General features: G+C 43.7%; 1 protein-coding gene across 1 annotated transcript in view; it reads left to right on the top strand.

Annotated features, from left to right (window-relative positions):
- Positions 1 to 21,569, top strand: part of DNER (delta/notch like EGF repeat containing) — a 372,135-nt gene that overhangs the window by 229,678 nt on the left and 120,888 nt on the right. The window lies entirely within an intron of this gene.

Here is a 21,569-nt window from a genome sequence, read left to right as displayed (position 1 = left end):
GCTTGATAAAGGACAGAGATGGTATGGACCTAACAGAAGCAGAAGATATTAAGAAGAGGTGGCAAGAATACACAGAAGAACTGTACAAAAAAGATCTTCACGACCCAGATAATCATGATGGTGTGATCACTCACCTAGAGCCAGACATCCTGGAATGTGAAGTCAAGTGGGCCTTAGAAAGCATCACTACAAACAAAGCTAGTGGAGGTGATGGAATTCCAGTTGAGCTATTTCAAATCCTGAAAGATGATGCTGTGAAAGTGCTGCACTCAATATGCCAGCAAATGTAGAAAACTCAGCAGTGGCCAAAGGACTGGAAAAGGTCAGTTTTCATTCCAATCCCAAAGAAAGGCAATGCCAAAGAATACTCAAACTGCCACACAATTGCACTCATCTCACACGCTAGTAAAGTAATGCTCAAGACTCTCCAAGCCAGGCTTCAGCAATATGTGAACCATGAACTTCCATATGTTCAAGCTGGTTTTAGAAAAGACAGAGGAACCAGAGATCAAATTGCCAATATCTGCTGGATCATCGAAAAAGAAGAGAGTTCCAGAAAAACATCTATTTCTGCTTTATTGACTATGCCAAAGCCTTTGACTCTGTGGATCACAATAAATTGTGGAAAATTCTGAAAGAGATGGGAATACCAGACCATCTGACCTGTCTCTTGAGAAACCTGTATGCAGGTTAGGAAGCAACAGTTAGAACTGGACATGGAACAACAGACTGGTTCCAAATAGGAAAAGGAGTACGTCAAGGCTGTATATTGTCACCCTGCTTATTTAACTTCTATGCAGAGTACATCATGAGAAACGCTGGGCTGGAAGAAACACAAGCTGGAATCAAGATTGCTGGGAGAAATATCAATAACCTCAGATATGCAGATGACACCACCCTTATGGCAGAGTGTGAAGAAAAACTAAAGAGCCTCTTGATGAAAGTAGAAGAGGAGAGTGAAAAAGTTGGCTTAAAGCTCAACGTTCAGAAAACTAAGATCATGGCATCTGGTGCCATCACTTCATGGGAAATAGATGGGGAAACAATGGAAACTGTGTCAGACTTTATTTTTGGGGGCTCCAAAATCACTGCTGATAGTGATTGCAGCCATGAAATTAAAAGACGCTTACTCCTTGGAAGGAAGGTTATGGCCAACCTAGATAGCATATTTAAAAGCAGAGACATTACTTTGCCAACAAAAGTCCGTCTAGTCAAGGCTATGGTTTTTCCAGTGGTCATGTATGGATGTGAGAGTTGGACGGTGAAGAAAGCTGAGCACCGCAGAATTGATGCTTTTGAATTGTGGTGTTGGAGAAGACTCTTGAGAGTCCCTTGGACTGCAAGGAGATCCAATCAATCCATCCTAAAAGAGATCAATCCTGGGTGTTCATTGGAAGGACTGATGTTGAAGCTGAAACTCCAATACTTTGGCCACCTCATGCGAAGAGTTGACTCATTGGAAAAGATCCTAATGCTGGGAAGGATTGGGGGCAGGAGGAGAAAGGGACGGACAGAGGATGAGATGGTTGGATGGCATCACTGACTCGATGGACATGGGTTTGGGTAAACTCCGGGAGTTGGTGATGGGCAGGGAGGCCTGGCATGCTGCAATTCATGGGGTCACAAAGAGTCAGACACAACTGAGCGACTGAACTGAACTGAACTGAAAATGCACCTGTATGAAGCCGTCTTTCGGAAGGCTATATAAAATTTCATTGCTCTTTTCTCCTGGAGACAGGCACCAGTAAGTACATTCTTGTGTATTTTCTCTGGAATATGTGCCAGGGGTTGTTTGAGGTTGAACCCAGGAGTGGAATTGTTGGAAAATATGCTTGATCAATTGTAGGAGATCATGCCAGACTGTTTTCCAAAGTGGTGACACTCATATATACTCCCACATGAAATGCATAAGTGCAGTTATGGATTCAGATCCTCTACAGTACTGTGTAGGGTCAGAAGTTTTCATTTTTGCACAATGAATGGGTGTAGAAAAGGTGCTTCATTGTGGTCCCTGCACTTACTGGTTTACTAACGATGCTGAGGTCCTCTTTCTGTGTTTATTACTCTTTTGCCTACCTCTCACTCAAATTTGTGTGTGTGTGTGTGTACTCTTCTTGTTGGCTTGCAAAAGTTGTTTCTTTTTTGTTCTAATCATTTGTCAGTTGCATGGATTGCACATATTTTCTCCAAGTTTGTAATTTGTCTTTTCCCTTTGAGGGATTTTTAAAAATCACTGTTGTTGCTGTTCAGTCACTAAGTCATATCCGATTCTTTGCTACCCCATGGACTGCAGTGTGCCAGGCTCCCCTGTCCTTTGCTGCCTCCAGGAGTTTGCTCAAATTCATGTCCATTGAGTTGGTGATGCTATCTAACTGTCTCATTCTATGCCTCCCCCTTCTCCTTTTCAGTCTTTCCCAGTGTCAGGGTCTTTTCCAGTGAGTTGGCTCTTCCCATCAGGTGGCCAAAGTATTAGAGCTTCAGCTTTAGCATCAGTCATTCCAATGAATATTCAGGGCTCAGTTCCCTAAGGACAGACTGGTTTGATCTCCTTGCTGTCCAAGGGACTCTCAAGAGTCTTCTCTAGCACTACAATGCTAAAGCATTGTTTCTTTGGCGCTCAGTCTTCTGTGGTGATTTTGGAGCCCAAGAAAATAAAGTCTGTCACTGTTTCCACTTTCTCCCCTTCTATTTGCATGACGTTATGGGACCAGATGCCATAAACTTCATTTTTTGAATGTTGAGTTTTAAGCCAGCTTTTTCACTCTCCTCTTATACCCTCATCAAGAGGCTCTTTAGTTCTTCACTTTCTGCCATTACAGTGGTATCATCTGCATATCTGAGAGTGTTGATATTCCTCCTGGCAATCGATTCCAGCTTGTGCTTCATCCAGTCTGTATATAAGTTAAATAAGCAGGGTTACAATATACAGCCTTGACGTACTCCTTTCACAATTTTGAACCAGTCCATTGGTCCATGTCTGGTTCTAACTAACTGTTGCTTCTTGACCTGCATACAGATTTCTCAGGAGGCAGGTTAGATGGTCTGGTATTCCCATCTCGTGAAGAAATTTCCACAGTTTGTTGTGATCCACACAATCAAAGGCTTTAGCATAGTCAATGAAGCAGAAGTAGATATTTTTCTGGAATTCTCTTGCTTTTTCTATGATCCAACGGATGCTGGCAATTTGATCTCTGGTTCCTCTGCCTTTTCTAAACTCAGCCTGAACATCTGGATATTCTCAGTTCATGTACTGCTGAAGCCTAGCTTGAAGGATTTTGAGCATAACCTTGCTAAGCATGTTTGATTAGTGCAATTGTATGGTAGTTTGAACATTCTTTGGCACTGCCCTTCTTTGGGATTGGAATGAAAACTGACCTTTTCCAGTCCTGCGGCCACTGCTGAGTTTTCCAAATTTGCTGACATATTGGGTCCAGCTCTACAGCCTTGTCGTGGTGAAGGGCTTGCATAACTCAGTGTATAGCCTGTGCAGGGCTACCCAAGTCGGACAGGTCATACTGAAGAGTTCTGACAAAATGTGGTCCACTGCAGGAGGGAATGGCAAACCACTCTAGTTTTTAAATTGAAGTATAGTTTATTTGCAGTGTTGTATTAGTTTCAGGTGTGAATATATTGAGCATAGTTCCCTGTGCTATACAGTAGGTCCTTGCGGTTGTCTAGTTTATATAAAGAGTGTCTATATGTTAGAATCACGGTTTAAGCAACTTTAAATAATCTCCACTGGTGTTTACATGGTGCTGATTTCTGAGGTTCTTGAATGGCATAGAATCTCTGTCATCTTCTACTTTATCCAAAGGTGGCTTCACACTGGCTTGGTCTCTCAGCCATCCTGCTTCTATCAGGGTCTCCCTGACTCCCAGCAACTCCTTCACTGGCCTTTCCCAGAGCTGGGTTCCCATGGGATTCCTTCCCCCAGAGCCTCCATTCTTCCTCCTGCTCTAGAACATCCCAAGCAGAGGTGGAAGAGATCTAGGAACTCGGGTACTTAACTCTGTCTTTGCTCAGCTGCTACCTAGCTTGTTCCTGCAGTTCTCTTCGGCACATTCCTACTTGATCAGTTCTCATGTCCTATGGGAACAACTGCTCTTCCCACTTCTAGCATCTACCTCTCTGTCTGCTTTTTAAAAAATTTAATTTAATTTGGCTATACCGTGCATTATGTGGGATCTTAGTTCCCTGATCAGGGATTGAACCTGTGCCCCCTTTGGGAAGCATGGGGTCTTAACCACTGGACCGCCAGAAAACTCACACTCCATCTTCTTTCCACTGTATTACACACACACATGCAGACACACACAGATGTATGCACACACAAATAGCTAGTGTTTATTCACTGTTACAGAGGAGCCTGGTATGCTACAGTCCATGGGGTCACAAAGAGTCATACATGACTTAGCGACTGAACAACACCAACAACAACATTCAGTGTTAACCATATGCCAGGGCTGTGCTAAGTGCTTTCCAATGCTGCTCTTAGAACAATCTCTGGGTTAAATACTCAATTATACTGATTTCATAGATGAGAAATCTAGGACACAGAGAATGTGGTAACTTGGTCAAGAATATTAGGGTGACATGGAACTGTACTGCAGGAACACACCAATTCCCCAATCTCCCGACTTCCAAGGAAAGACTCATTTCCACCTTGTCATAGTCTGATGAAGGCCTTTGGTCTCCAGGTGGCAACTCAGGGATCTGAAGGGTCTGTGTGATATTCTGAGAGCGGTCCCTGGACGTGTCTAAGATCATTTCTGCTACCTGCCATTTGCCAGAATCTGGTCACTGGTCCCTAGAGGCTCGGCCTGGGAAGGGAGTCAGTGTGGTGAGCATACTTATGGTCTCTGCTGTGCTGGGTACACGTGCCAGTAACTGTTGCACTGGGATTTGAACCCAGGTCCTCTGTCTGCGTCCCAAGCCCATGTTCTCTATCATCTTAGCACACTCTTTTCCTGTATGTGCAGCCACACTGTGAGCTGAGGATTTTCCTGGTACAAACATGTGATTCAAGACCACATCATGCTTTCAACTTCCTCCTATCAAACAGGCCTCTTCTGAAGAGCAGAAACATTAGGCCATTTTGTCCCCAGAAGGGGGACTGGGTGCTTGAAATGAGGCATTTTCTACTCAGTTTAGTTCTGAATGTCCTTGAAAAACTCATGCTTCCACGGGAGAGTTCTATTTCCTTTGTGAAAAAAAACTATTTACAGGTAAATTAACATCAATTAATTGACCTCTGAAGCTCCAGCTCTGTGCGTAAGAACTCTCCAACAATGGGAAGTCTGTTTCCTTTTGAAAATTTATCCCGCTGTGCTTTCATTTTTGCAAGTCTGATCATGAGGCATGGTTTTGTTTGATGAATGAATTAATTCAAGCCAGGTTCTTGTTAGCAGAGAACAGAAGTTTCAGAAAGTCTCTTCACAGAGACGTTGTCTTGATGCCATGCTCGTTTCTCTTGGGAACATTTCTCGGTAAGTAAAAATATTATTTTCAGCAAAGAAGCTTTTGCTCCGCTTTTGATAATATTTTGATATTTTGCTTTAATTTTTACATCAAGCCAGTACAGAGAGGATTTTTGCATCATCAGTAATCCAGAGATGTTCGAATATGGTGGCTTGGATGTTGAGTCAATTAAGTAATAATCTCTGCTGTAGTTTTCATTTTGATTTTTGTGCCCATTTCTTGGAAACAGGAGTTAATTTTCTTAAAGAGCGAAACACTGATAAATATTTAATACATATGTGTACACTGTAAGATGAATTGTAGATTATGGTCAATCAAATTTCTATTTGGGGGGAATTTTTATCGAGGGTGATTGATATTTTTCTGGAAACATTTTAGCAATATTTTCAAAAGGAAGGGGATTGTCAGTAGTACCAAATACTGCATGAGGAGCTAAGGGAAGGTTATTGACTGTGGCAACAGGCTTGTCCAAGCCATTGGTGGCCTCCGGTTTACACTGAGGTGATAAGGGCACCTCAGAAGCTTTGAGGTCTCCCTGAAAGACAACATCCAGGGATAGAGGCAAGGAAGGGTACCTGGAAGTTACCAACACGCTGAAGGGCAACCCATATGTGGAAACAGTCACAGCCACTCAGTTTTTATGTGGCCTAGAAGCGTCCCTGGTGGCTCAGATGGTAAAGAATCCACCTGCCAATGTAGGAGACACAGGTTCCATCACTGATCCAGGAAGATCCCACATGGGGCAGAGCAACTAAGCCCGGGCACTACAACTATTGAGCCTGTGCTCAGTCCATTTGCCCTAGAGCCTGTGCCAACAAGTGAAGCCACCACGGTGAGAAGCATGTGCATCACAACGAGAGAGTAGCCCCTGCTCGCCACAACTAGAGAAAAGTCCGTGAAACAATGAAGACCCAGTACAGCTAAATAAATAAATAAAATTATTAAAAAAAAATGAGAACACAAATTCCAATTCTGTTGACATGTCTGACACAGAGTAGGTGCTTAATAAAGACTTGTTGAATGAATGAATGAATAGAATGAAATGGAATTCTACCCAGGGCACCTAGATATGTGTTGAGGGCTGGCTTCCCTTATTCTCTCTTTACACATGTTGTGTTTTTTCCTTCCACATCAGACTGTGGCTGGCCTGGGGGTGGTGCTGATCTATGATGTGACTCATTTCTCTATCCCGGGTTGGTGCCACACCCTGTGCTTTGCTCATAGTAGACACAGAATTTAACTTCTTTAATCAGGATGTATTTTATAAAAGCCTCCTAATTCTGAGAAGGTGATTTTTTCCTCCGAGGAGCTATTCCTTTTTTTCTGAAAAGAATGGCTGTGATGCACCACTGCCACAATTTTGGAAGTGTTGTACAAAGCCCATCTCAAGTCAGTGCGCTTCATTGTTTTGCCTAATTGATGATTTCAGCCTATTTTAAAAACTCATCGTTTCCGGGGCAAGGGGAAGTTGGCGTGTGTTGCCATCCCAGCTTCACTCTTTTAAACACTGAGGTGCCTTTGAGTGGGGGTTTGAAGTGGGTCAGCTCTTCCTGGAGAAAAATCCTGAGTGGAATTTGCTAGGTCCCTACACCCACTCTAGCTCAGCTTGAGCGCTGAGTTCTTGAGCAGATGAGTGCAGATTGTAAGAGGTGGGTTAGTTCAGTTTCAGGATGGAAGGGGCCTTGGAAGGAGCCTCAGAACCCACCTGCTCGTCTTTCTCTCTCCCTCCCTCTGGATCTTATGCTTCCACACTTTTCTGTCTTTCTCACCCTGCCATCCCCCTCCTCCATTCCATCCTTGATTTCTAGTCTGTAAGGACTGGAGGTCTCAGCTCAAAACCAGTCCCTCAAACAAGTAAGGATTTCGTAAGTCCTTGGGGCAGCTCCGTGTGCTCACCTCCTCCCTCCCTCCCCCTCCTCTCCCTCCTTCCCTCTGTCCTCCTCTTCATCATTGCTCTATGTCCAATTCATAATTTTCTGTTGGACTCTAAAGAAAGCTGAGCACCAAAGAACTGATGCTTGTGAACTGCGGTGTTGGAAAAGAATCTTGAGAGTCCCTTGGACTGCAAGGAGATCCAACCAGTCCATCCTAAAGGAGATCACTCCTGGGTGTTCATTGGAAAGACTGATGTTGAAGCTGAAACTCCAATACTTTGGCCACCTCAGGCGAAGAACTGACTCCTTGGAAAAGACCCTGATACTGGGAAAGATTGAAGGCAGGAGGAGAACGGGATGACAGATTATGAGATGGTTGGATAGCATCACCGACTCGATGGACATGAGTTTGAGTAAACTCCGGGAGTTCGTGATGGACAGGGCGGCCTGGCTGCTGTCCAGCAGCTGCTGCAGTCCATGGAGTCGCAAAGAGTTGGACATGACTGAGCAACTGAACTGACATATCATGAATCTACCTCTCCAAGGTTATGAGTAGCGTCCTGCTCACTGATGTCCAGGGCTCTTTCTTAGCCCTCCTCTCTCTTGCAGCCTCTCTCTCCTGGCTTACAGAGGACTTCCCTGTGTCCATTCTCCTGAGACCTCTCCAGCCTCCCCCCTCCCCGCGTCCTTTCCCCGTTCTATCTCTAGAGCTCGGTCCTTACCACCCGCTTCAGCTGCCTTCTCCTTCCTGGGGCAGCAGCCACTCGTTCTGAGCTGTCACCTCTAAGTGGATGGCTTCCAGACCCATCCTTGCAGCCTGGCCAGTCACCCAGTCCCAGCACCTTCACTGGGCTCAGAGTGATGCTCTGCTAACCCTCAGCCCCCTCCTCAGACTCAATTCCAGACCCTCCTCCATCAGCCTCCCACACATGCTTTCAAGCCTCGCTCTCCCCCCATGGCTCCAGGTTCCATCATCCATGCCGTCACTTCCCTCATCTCTCAGGCTGCAAGCTCAGTCCTGACTCTTGCTGCCCCCCGCCCAACTTTGTTTATTTCTGGACAGTCTTCCCGTTTGCTCCGTTTATGATGGTTCCCCATCTGCTGTGAATGCTGCTTCCTCTTCCAGTGCCCTGATTCAAACCTTGTCATCTGCTGCCTGAATGACTGCGATAAGCCTGTCACCCTCGGCCACGCTGCCTTGCTTACGACTGCAGTGCAACCTGCCAGAAACCCAGGACCGGAGCCCAGCCGAGGAGAGCAAAGCCTGCTCTCGCTACTCATCCTCTCTGTGACCTCAGGGAAAATTAATCTCACTGGGTCTCAGCTTTCTCTCTGTGAATTGAGCTGGGTGACAGAATCCACAGCTCACAGTTCAGCGGATAATTGATGCACGCGGTGTGCTTAGAAGGGTACCCGGGGCGCTTGGCGAGTGTCATTGGATCTTACTGTTGTTATTGTTGTTGAGCCCATAGTCGGATGCCTTGCACGGAGTGCTTCTGCTCTTTCCTCTGGCCAGAGATTTTGCCTCAGCTCCTTCTGTGGCCTCCCTCTCTGGGGAGCCAACTTGGACCATGGGGGACCCACAGGACATCCTTTGGTCCTCTGCTAAGACCCAGAAGAGCCACACCTGAATGGGTCACTCCCTGCCATGGTCTCTGCCTCAGGGCTGGCCTGGCTCTCACGGTCTTTCCAAACAAATCTCATGAAAAGGTGAGAAAAGACCCGGGAGGAATAAATGAGTGTGGGATTTGGAGTCTGTGGCCCTGGGTGTAACTCCAGGTTGAGTCACTCACTGACTCTCTACCTTACTCCTCTGAGCCCAAGTTGTCTTGTTTGCAAAATAGAATAACCATACTGACCTTGTAAGGGTTAAAGAGAAAACAACCCACACACACATGTGCAAACGTATATATACATACACACCCGTATACTTATACACACCTAAGCACACCTCTGCATCCACATGCATACATCTGGCACAGAATAGGTGATCCATAAAGGGCACTGCTATTAAAAAGCGGAGACATTACTTTGCCAACAAAAGTCCATCCAGTCAAGGCTGTGTTTTTTCCAGTAGTCACGTATGGATGTGAGAGTTGGACTATAAAGAAAACTGTGTCGAAGAATTGATGCTTTTGAACTGTGGTGGTGTTGGAGAAGACTCTTGAGAGTCCCTTGGACTGCAAGGAGATCCAATCAGTCTATCCTAAAGGAGATCAGTCCTGGGTGTTCATTGGAAGGACTGATGTTGAAGATGAAGCTCCAATACTTTGACCACCTGATGTGAAGAGCTGACTCATTGGAAAAGACCCTGATGTTGGGAAAGATTGAGGGCAGGAGGAGAAGGGGACGACAGAGGATGAGATGGTTGGATGGCATCACCGACTCGATGGACATGGGTTTGGGTAAACTCCGGGAGTTGGTGATGGACAGGGAGGCCTGGCGTGCTGTGGTTCTTGGGGTCGCAATGAGGTGGACACGACTGAGCGACTGAACTGAACTGAACTCAGACAAGGGTAGGGGGAAGCACGTGAGAAGGATTGGAGTTTGTGTTCTCTTCTTTCTCTCCTCGAGGCTGTACCCATCCCTCCTCGCCCCTTTTTTGCTTGTCCATTTGGAGTCATCTCATTCTGTCCAGACCAGAGCCCCTGTTCCCAGGGAGAAGGTCAGGAAGTCTTACGCTTTCCTCCCAAATTATAGCAAATGAGAACAAGAAGAGACCCAGCTGCAGCACTCCTTTGTCATGACTGTGCTGCATTCAGAAACCTTCAAAGGCACCTTGCTGGTGACCCTGGGCTGCTCAGCACACAGATTTGAGCTGTCACAGCCCGGCCTGGCCCCAGCCTTCCTCCCCTCGCCTGCTCCAGGAGGTCCAGCCTCACAGGGCACCACATGGGCCTGACTCGGTACCAGCTGCTGGATTTCCTCTCACTGTGATTTGTTGTTTCCTATGAATGTGTCTTCTCTCCTCTTCTGGAGAGTAAACTCCCTGCAGGCAGGAACTGTTTCTAAGCATCCTTTAGATTCTTCACTTGTGATTGTTTACTCTCTCCAAATTCTTTCTGAAAGAAGGTATGAATGCCTCCTCTATGCATGCATGCCCAGTTGCTTAGTCGTGTCCGACTCTTTGCAAGTCCATGGACTGTACCCCGCCAGGCACCTCTGTCCATGGGGAATTCTCCAGGCAAGAATACTGGAGTGGGTTGCCATTTACTCCTCCAGGTGGTCTTCCTGACCCAGGGATCGAACCCATGTCTCTTGTGTCTCCTGCATTGGCAACTGCACCACCTTTTGAGTTAATTACACAAGCTTAGAATTCAACGGGTACGTCGCTTTAAGTCAGTCACTCGCTTAACTTTTCTGCTTACTGTATCAGTTTTTTAATTAATTTAATGTTTTCTCCCTTTTGATTTCAATTTCTCAGAACATACTTAATGAAAAGATCTTTCTTGAAATGTTTCCCCCTTTGTAATCACTAGATCAGGAGACAGAGGTGTCATTTATAGTCTGGCCTATATTAATATTTCAATTAATATTTCTTATTTGGGCTCTAGGGAAATGGGATGAAAGAGATTATTTTAAAACAACAATGCATGATGCTTATGCAGTCATTAATTACTTTATAATGAGTACCCATGGCATCCCTGGCTCTGTGCTTGGGGCTGGGGACAAAAATCACCAACACATGCTCTTTAAGAAAGTTTCTCTGGAAACAGTGCAGTGACAGGTATAGTAATTGAACCTAGGGGCTCTCCCACTCATGAAAAGAAAAAACATCTGTCAACATACAGCCAGCAAAGGCTTTTTGATATCATATAATATTTGACTTTCACTTTCTGATCTTTTTTCTTTGTAATCTGCATCAGATGTGTAACTGTTAATGAATAATATTAATATTTGATATTAAAAAAGCTGTTGCTAGTATTCCAGATCAGTGGTTCTCAAACTTTAGCACCAACCCTGCTTCAGAATCACCTGGAGGGCTTCTTAAAACTCATATTGCTGGGTCCCATCCCCTGAGTATTCTGTGGGTCTACAGTACTGCTGGCAAATTTGCATTTCTGGTAAGTAAGTTCCCAGGTGATGCTGCTGCTGTTGGTCTGGGGACTTGGGGAACTACTGCTCTCTGCTGCCTGTTAAAAACTGAGAGAACAAACAATATTGGCATAATGCTTACCACTGTCAAAATCCTAAATTATTCAGGGACTTCCCTGGTGGTCCAGTGATGAAGACTGTGCTTCCAATGCAGAGAGCATGGATTCGATCCCTGGTTGAGGAACGAGGATCCCATATATCGCACAGAGTGGCCAAAATAAAAACCCTAAGTTATTCATTCATTCAAAAATATTGAGCTACCCACAGTGTGCCAGGCTTGGTGCAGGCTACTGCGGATTCAAGGGTGCACTTGATAGAAATGGCTCCTGCTATTTGGGGTTGATCTCATTCATCACAACTGTCTTGGGAACCAGGTGTGATTGTTATCCCTGTTTCACCCAGGAGGGGAATGAAGGTCAAAGTCAGCCCATTGATGCTTTTGCTCAACTGATCATTGCGTCACCACCCTGACCTCTGACTCTCCAAACCGTTGTCCTTCCCACTGTGCCTCTTGCCTCTGGGCTTATTAGATGTGGTTACTTCTTTTTTCTAACCTTGAGGTTAATTTTTCCAGTTCTGCTGGATGTCTGCTTTCTTTCATGCTTTTCTTTCTATTGCAGATTCCCATTTTAATTATATTTTATTGATTGTCTTTTGCAGACGGGCCTCCTATATCTTCCTTTCTTTGCCTTTGGTTTTACGAGCATGTTTGCATTTGCTTAGATATGTTTGTTTTCCCCTGCCAGCAGATCTTATTAGTTTTTTTTTTCTGTTAAATAATTTCTGCCTTCCGACTTTGATATTGGAGGCCTCTGAGATTGAATGTCTTGATGGCACACAGATTCCTGCTATTTATTGCTTGCTAATATTAGACACTTCATCTCTGCAGCGGCAGCTGAGGCCCTGCCCAGCCGCTCTGATCCCCCCAGGGCGAGAGCTGAGGCTGGTGGGCTCTGTTGGTGGCATCAGGCTTTCAGCACAAATCCAGTCATTTCATCTCACTGCAGAGGCCAGGCTATTAAAAGACCAGGAATGTTAAAAATAGCTCTCACCACAATTCCCACCTTGGAAGCTTTCAAGAGAGCTCTGCAAAGAAACAATTAGATTCTACCTCACGGAGTCAAAGCAACCTCAGAAGAGTCTTTATTTCAGTAGAGAAATCATAACAATAGTACCAAAAAACCATTGCTGCAAAGAAGGAGAATGTTTAGAAAAACAACTGGTCAATTGCCCGTTTTTTGGTTTTTTTTTAATTGTCTGACTCATTTAGTCAGCTTTGTTTACACTTCATGTAATTTGCCATTGAGCTCTGGAAGGTTTTCCTGCATTTGAAGAGTACAGCCAGTACCTAGTGATTTGGGGGTGCTGCAGGGTATATTTTTTTTGTTGTGTTGCTGTCAGTCAAACGACACCATGAGGCTGTGTTTATCTTCAAACCATTCTGATGTTCACAAAGAAACATAGCTATTTTTCCTCTTAATACATACTGATAAATTTTAATTATATTTATACTAACTACTACATAGTGTGAAATTAAATACTCACAGGCCTTGTTGTTCAGTTGCCAGGTTGTGTCCGACTCTTTGTGACCCCATGGGCTGCAGCACACCAGGCTTCCCTGTCCCTCACCATCTCCTGGAGTTTGCCCAAGTTCATGTCCATTGAATCAGTGATGCCATCCAACCATCTCATCCTCTGTCACCATCTTCTCCTTCTGTCTTCAATCTTCCCCAGCATCAGGGTCTTTTCCAATGAGTCAGGTGTTTGCATCAGGTGGCCAAAGCATTGGAGCTTCAGCTTCAGCATCAGTCCTTCCAATGAGTATTCAAGGTTGATTTCCTTTAGGATTGACTGGTTTGATCTCCTTCCTGTCCAAGGGACTCTCAAGAGTCTTCTCTAGCACCACAGTTCAAAAGCATCAATTCTTTGGTGCTCTGCCTTCATGATCCACATTCAATTCTCGTATCTGTACATGACTACTGGAAAGACCATAGCCTTGACTATATGGATGTTTGTTGGCAAAGTGATGTCTTTGCTTTTTAACACACTTTCTAAGTTTGTCATAGCGTTCCTGTTCCCAGGCTGTGTTAGACGAGATATAATCTGGTAACACACCCATTGAATGAATGAATCAGCTCAGTGCATTTCCTTACAGGTGTCAGGCCATCTTCTCCATCTGGCAGGCTTCACTCACTAGCACGTGGGCTGCATTTCATCTGACCCCATTTCTAATGGTTGGACTGCTTTAAAAACACTAAGCCTCAGTCTAGAGCTTTCTCAATCATCCCGTATGTCCTTGAAAGTCATCCTTATTGTATGTGTATCCTGAGGCACAACTTTAACACTTATATCTTTTTTGTTATACAAGAATATTACCCAAAGAGGCAATAGGACCCCTGTGATTCCCTAAGAGATCAGCATTTCCGACAGCACCTGTTTTTGAAGCAATTATTTTACTTACAAATTGACAATCACAATTACAAATTCTTCAATACCTTAAAGTTTTTATAGTCAAACAATTTATTTTAAAATTGTCTTTAACTTGCTCAGTGAAATGAAAGTCATTCAGTTGTGTCCGACTCTTTGTGACCCCATGGATTATACAGTCCATGGAATTCTCCAGGTAAGAATACTGGAGTGGGTAGTTTTTCCCTTCTCCAGGGGATTGTCCAACCCAGGTATTGAACCCCAGGTCTCCCATATTACAGGTGAATTCTTTGCCAGCTGAGCCGTAAGGGAAGCCCCTTTAACTTGCTAGGAGTTATAAATATTCCTATGGATTCAGATTTGTAAAAATGTTCTAAAGGTGTTGTTTCCCTGTTTTGTGAAGGGTCAGTGTCTACCTATGAGCAGACAAGAGGCATTGGAATAAAACCAAGGGCTTTTAGTCTGATGAGCTGAGGTCTCATTGACCTAAACTGGGCTTTCTCAATTCTGACATTAAGGTTATTTGTGGGCTGGACAATTCTTTGTTGCAAGAAACTGTCATGTGTATTGTAGGTGTTTAGCAGCATCCCCTGGCTTCTACCTAATAGATGCTGGAGCATCCCCAGGGCTGGGACAATAAGCAATGCCTCTGGACATTGTCAAATGTTCCCCGGGGGAGAGAGTCAGCTGGTAGAGAACCACAGACCTAAGGAATTAAACTTGGATAGGGGCTTGGCCAGGAAAAAGGAGTTCTGTTTCAGGTCTGTTGATGCCTTATTTCAGGGAACTGTTGAAGGTGCTGAATGCTAGTTGGAGAAGTGAGACTAATGTTCAAAAGAGAGTCAGCCTAGTTCCACCCACGTCAGTCTGCCTGGGGCAGGGGCATCCTATGTATTTCCAGATTGGAAATCAGACCACTGCTAAGCACAAGGTGATTTTTGATGGCACATTTTTGAGATAAAATTTTATTTTAATAGCTGTGTGTTCATTTTCATGGGTGTTGGGAAAAAGAATAACTAGCACATGATGCCTATGGTGTTCTGGGTATGATTGCTTAGGGAGAAGCCAAATCTAACTTGAAAGGTATATAGCTGTTGTTAGGGTCAAGCGAAAGTGAAAGTCTCTCAGTTGTGTCCTACTCTGCGACCCCATGGACTATACAGTCCACGAAATTCTCCAGGCCAGAATACTGGAGTGGGTAGCCTTTCTCTTCTCTGGGGGATCTTTCCAACCCAGGGATCAAACTCAGATCTCCCACACTGTAGGCGGATTCTTTACCAGCTGAGCCACCAGGGAGGCGTTAGGGCAAAAACTTTAAGCAAATGGGTTCTTTGTGCCAAGAAATGTTTAAGTGCTAAGGATTCAGCGACTGACAAGACAAAGTCCTGATTCTCAGGGAATTTATGATCTCAAGAGGGAACCAAAAAGGAATATCATTTCAGGTAATGATAAATCTGTTGTAATGAAGCATGCAGGAACCCTGGGAGGCCCACAGGTGGCTTCAGAGATGAAGCCTTCATCCCATGGCATCTCCTTTTAGATGGGGAGGTAGCCAGTAGATGTGTGTTTTGTCGAGTACTGCATGCATGCTAAGTCGCTTCAGTTGTATCCGACTCTTTATAACCCTGTGGACCATAGCCTGCCAGACTCCTCTGTCTGTGGGATTCTCCAGTCAAGAATACTGGAGTGATTGCCATGCCCTCTTCCAGGGGATTTTCCCAACACAGAGATAGAACCTGTGTTTCTTACATCTCCTGCATTGGCAGCCAGGTTCTTTAGAGTTAAGTACTAAGGTGAAGAATAAGGAAACTTTCCTGGTGGCTCAGACAGTAAAGAATCTGCCTGCAATACAGTAGACCTGGGTTGAATTCCTGGGTCGGGAAGATTCCCTGGAGAAGCAAATGGCAACCCACTCCAGTATTCTTGCCTGGAGAATTCCATGGACAGAGGAGCCTGGTGGGCTACAGTCCATGGGGTTGCAAAGAATTGGAAATGACTGAGCAACTCACACTTTCACTTTCAAGAGACACAAGGTCTGAGCAGGTGATTTCTGAATGGAGATCTGACTAGTGGGAGAGAACAGCCACAGAAGGGTGCAGGGTCAGAGGCAACAAAGGGATGGTGGGCTGTGGTTTCTGATGTCTTAGATGGGCTCTTACACACATGGAAGACTATCTGAAATAATCTTTTGTGTTTTTTTCCCCCACAAGAATTAAACTTATAAACCATAGTGATTCTCAAGCCCCGTCAAGCATCTCCATGTGAGTTGCCTTAACCCTGTCTTTCAACTTCAAATGCATAAAAATTCAATTACTCAACTATACATTTTAATTGGAATCCTAAGTCTGATAGATGCTCTCACGCACCACACTTCCTCCAGGGTGACACTTTCTTTGCACACCAGCATGCTCAGATTAGCCTAAGCCAGACACCCAGTGGCAGTCGCGGGGCTCAGGGCTCTGTCATGACATCCTCCTTTGTTTATTTGGTTCCATCTCTTTCTGGGTTAGGAGACTCATCCTGCTGAGGGAAGAGCTTTATTATCTGTAATGGATTCCAGTTCTTTACCCAGATGAGTTAGATTTGATGCTTAGACAACCAAGGTTGTTTCCAGGAGAGAGATTTTCAGTGGTCTTACAAGACCTGGGCATCCAGGGCAGTTCTTCCCCTATCAGTGATGAACACACAGGGGCCATCCTTTTCCTTACTGTCTCCAACTACAGTTAGCCCTGGGCTGGACCCTCCAAATGGGTCCCGATTTCTCAGCAGATTGCCCAACCCTTGGGTTCAAGAGAAATCTTGACCTAATTATTCTGATTTTGTTTGGAACCCCCACAAAGATCATAGCCAACTTCCTTTTCTGTTTAGTTGGATTTTGCAGATTTTTAGCTTCTCTAAAACATTTTTTCATCTCCCTGTTTCTAGAGGTGACTTACATGTTATTCTATGAGGTCCTCTTTGCCGTTATGTATTTCAGTTTTAACCTCTCCTCTCTTATCTCCTGATTTTATAGGTGAAATTCCATTGTGTGTTCACCTCTTCCCCTCCCCTCCCTGCCAAAGCTAGTTGCTAATTTTCTTCTCAGTAGTTTCTCTGTTACACAGCAGTTTAACATTAGCACCATCCATCTCTTTCTAGGATAGGGTCATAACTGATTGTCTTAAATCATGTCTCCCTCTCATATCTTCGTGTGGTCCTGTGGCCACAGCGCCAGAACAATGCTGAAGTCTGAAAAAGAGCTGGACAAGTTTGGCCCAGGGAGGCTGCAGCACTTTGGTCAATGGGGAGAATGGGAAAGTGTTGAGGTTTTATTCCAAGCTTTTGAGAAGCCGCCCTGAACATTCTGTTGGAAGGATTCCAACGCTTTGGCCACCTGATGCGAAGAGCTGACTCACTGGAAAAGACCCTGATGCTGGGAAAGATTGAGGGCAGGGGGGAAGGGGATGACAGAGGATAAGATGGTTGGATGACATCACTGACTCAGTGGACATGAGTTTGATACATACACGTGTGTGTGTGTGTGTGTTTGTGTGTGCTAGAACAGATCCTCCCTGACATATACGAATGGCCACCACTTACTACCGCTTCCATCCACTGGGTTGACTCCATCACTGGCTTGACCATCTACTTACAAGATCCTCTGGGTGCCTGTCACTGCTTTGGTAAGATAAAGAAACATTATTCATGGTTGGCATAATTACTTCATTCCCCCAGACAGAAACTGGCTTTCAGCAGGATGGAAGGAAGAACCCAGGCAAAGCTTTAATGGTCTTTTTTTCATTTGAAGTCCTACCAATCACTTATTTAGTTTTGACTCCATGGTTATGACATAAATTAAAATACAAAGGACCCAGAAAGGGAGATTTGTGAGCCTGGGTATCCAGCTGAGAGTATCACAAGTAGCTCAAGGTCAGTGGTTTGTCTGACACCTGCAGGTAAATCTACTCTCTGTTGTTGTTCAGTCACTAAGTTGTGTCCAACTCTGCAACTGTATGGACTGCAGCACAGTAGGCTCCTCTGTCCTTCACTATATTCTGGAGTTTGCTCAAATTTATGTTCGCTGAGTCAGTGATGCTATCTAACCATCTCATCCTCTGTCATCCCCTTCTCCTCCTGCCCTCAATCTTTCCCAGCATCAGGGCCTTTTCCAGTGAGTTGGTTCCTCACATCAAGTGTCCAAAACATTGGAGCTTCAGCTTCAGAATCAGTCCTTCCAATGAATATTCAGGGTTGATTTCCTATAGGATTTTTTAAAGCATTTTATTTATTTATTTTTTAACACCCCAAACATTTTGTGTTGGGGTATAACTTATTAACAATATTGTGGTAGTTTTAGGTGAATAGCGAAGGGACTCAGCCATTTCCTTTAGGATGGGCTGGTTTGATCTCCTTGCTGTCCAAGAGACTCTCAAGAGTCTTCTCCAGCACCGCAATTCTAAAGCATCAATTCTTCAGCTCTCGACCTTCTTGATGGTCCAACTCTCACATCCATACATGACTACTGGAAAGACCATAGCCTTGACCATTCAGACCTTTGTCAGCAAAGTGATATCTCTGCTTTTTACTATGCTGTCTAGGTTTGTCATAGCTCTCCTTCCAAGGAGCAAGTGTCTTTCAAATTTTATGGCTGCAGTCACCATCTGCAGTGATTTTGGAGCCCAAGAAAATAAAGTCTGTTACTGTTTCCATTTTCACCCATCTATTTGCCATGAGGTGATGGGACCGGATGTCATCCTCTGCCCTCTGAGGATCTAAGAAATGACTCGTTTTTTTTTTAAGAGCCCCTTGAGTCGGCTTCAGGGTCTTCATGGTTCCTTGCCCTCCACCTCTTTTCTCCCAGAGCTGGCTGCAGGTGGTCAGTGAGAGCAGTGCAGTCAAGGGTGGTGCTCCTGGAACTTTGAACTTGCCACTGTCTTGAGGCCACCTACCTGGCCCCGTGTAGACAAGCATCAGCTGACCAACTGGCCACCTGCAGCTAAGGATGCTGGTAATCCCATAATCCCATGACCCCAGCACTACCTCTCTGCCTTTCTCATCCCCAGCCGCACAGTCCTCCACTGTTGCTTCTCATCTCCAACTATACTGAACTCAGACACGCCAATATGTGTATGCTCTGTAGTCTAGCTAGTTACACAGCGTCTTTTTCTTTATAGTTCCATGTTTCCCATATTTTAAATATCTTTAATATAATCCTTTTAAAGCTCTGGGACAGAAAGCAATGATACAGTGACTGATCTTTGAGCAGAGTTCCTCATTGGAGGGGACAATTGGCATTTGAGTGATAAAACTGTTATTTTGGAATCATGTCAGGCAGTGCAGAACTTCCTCATCTCTACCACAGAATGCCGGTGTGACCTCCAGATCATTACACAACCTCTGAACACATCATAAACGTGGTTTATTCTCTTAGACTGAAATCTTATTAAACTTGCTTGCAATATTGGAGCAATTAACAGTACTGAAGATTTACTTTGCTTATAGGTTTAATATTAGATCAGTTAGATAAGAACAAATTAAAAGCATGGGAAGATGTGTGTGTTTTCAGACAATGTGGTTCTTAAAAAGAAATTGTTCCTATTAATATAGTTTAGAGTATTTAATTAAATTTTTAAGTGGGACCAGATATTCATTAAGGAAGGCGTTTAAAGTGATCTTTTCCAAAATCACTTTTAGTTAGGGATGTATAATGAAGTCTTTATAGGTGAAATAAAATTTTCTTTAAGATACCCATAGGGATGATATGGAAATATGAGGAGACTAGATGAAGTTAAATGGACAGAATGTTAATCTGAATTTAGACATATTATTTGAAAATGTATTAACATAAATTTGTTAGAGTAAGATATTCTCTTCTGAATTCTGGAATGGCTTTTTGTCCTGGTGTTTAGATTTTTAGTTTACATAATTATCTTACTTTTCCCACACCCATGAATTAGCTAGAGTCCCCTGGACTATTCAGTTATCAGTGTGGACCATTTTTAAAGTCTTTATTGAACTTGTTACAATGTTGTTCCTGTTTCTTTGTTCCTTTTTTTTGGCCAAGAGGCATGTGAGATCTTAGCTTCCCAACCAGGGATCAAACCAGAAACTCCTGCATTAGAAGGTGAAGTCTTAACCACTGGACCACCAAGGAAGTCCTCCCTAGACTGTTTTAAAACACATAAAGAAGAGTAGAGTTGCAAACAAGGGCCTCCACGTTCACAGTCTGTAATTTAGACTAGTTTGGCAGGTCACTGAAGCTCAGGCAAATCATCTCTCTCCTAACCTCATTGATTTATTTTTGTAAATCTCAAATATGGTGCTAATGACACTCCTTCAAAACTAATAATTCAGAAAGACAAGTTTTTATGTACTTTATGTACATCCCGGAAAGATCAAAATGTTACAGTATGATTATAATTTAGTAGGAAATATCTGTGCATAAATATTTCTGATAGGAATCTCTCCAAAGTATTAATAATTATTTCACTCAAATAACATGACTGAGGGTAACTTTTTTCTCTTTCTATTTTAAATCTTTCATTTTCCAAATTTTCTTTCATAATCATTTTCTACTTTAAGCTAAAAAACATAATTGCATGTTATTTCTTAAACTTGCCTTTCGGGAGGGCTTTGTTTTCAAAGTAAAGAAAATATTTGGAATTTATTTAAGGCTTCTTGGCTGCATGGGTATTCCAGTAAATTCAGGTCTTTATTTTCTCATCACACATATGTGGCTATGTTATTATCTGACAAAATCACCATTGCTTTACAGGAAAAATTTACTGAATTGGGTTTGTGCTTCAAATTAGAATTAAGATGAATATAGAAATGTAATTAATATTATGTGTCTCAACCTCCTTAGCTTTAAAATGAAGGACTAGGGGGTGAATTGAACACTGAGGGTCTTCTAACAGTAAAATATTACAAATTAAAAAATTTTAATACCTACCTAATTTAATACCTACCTAATTTTCCTAATGGTGTTTTTAAAAATAGTTAATGAGATGACCATGGGAAAGTGGCTGTCATCTCAGTAGTCAAGCAAGAGGGGGTGGGAAGGAGAGGGTGGGATGTATGGAGAGAGTAGCATGGAAACATACACACTACCATGTGTGAAACAGACAGCCAATGGGAATTTGCTGTGCGACTCCGGGAGCTCACACCAGGGCTTGGTAACAACCTAGAGGGGTGGGATGGGGAGGGAGGTGGGAGGGAGGTTCAAGAGGGAGGGGACATATGTATACCTATGGCTGATTCATGGTGATGTATGGCAGAAACCAACACAACATTGTAAAGCAATTATCCTCCAATTAAAAATTAAAAAATACAAGTTTAAAAAAGTCATAAGAAATGACATTATAGAGCCTGTTTTTCCTTAGGTCAGAAGAAAGGGACAGGGGTGTTCAGTCTCAGCTTCTGCAGGTTCTAATATTTCAAAATAAAATGCAGAGCTAACAGTGAAAAAAAGTCTCTCTTGGCAATAAAGATTTTTGCAAAGCAAATGACTTTTGAACTATGATTTTGAGAGATGCAAGCATAGAGAATGGACATTTGGACATGAGGGGGATGGGAAGGGTGGGATGAATTGGGAGATTAGGATTGACATACATACACCACCATGTGTAAAATAGTGAACTAGAGGAAACCTGCTGTATAGCACAGGGAGCTCAGCTCAGTGATGACCTAGATGGGTGGGATGGGGGAGGTGGGAGG

The sequence above is a fragment of the Giraffa tippelskirchi genome, chromosome 3, assembly GCF_054371585.1.
Source record: "Giraffa tippelskirchi isolate mGirTip1 chromosome 3, T2T-mGirTip1v1.2.pri, whole genome shotgun sequence".
NCBI classification, from domain to species: Eukaryota; Metazoa; Chordata; class Mammalia; order Artiodactyla; family Giraffidae; genus Giraffa; species Giraffa tippelskirchi.
Note: the sequence above shows the minus strand (reverse complement) of the source record. Positions and strands in the feature narration are given on the sequence as shown.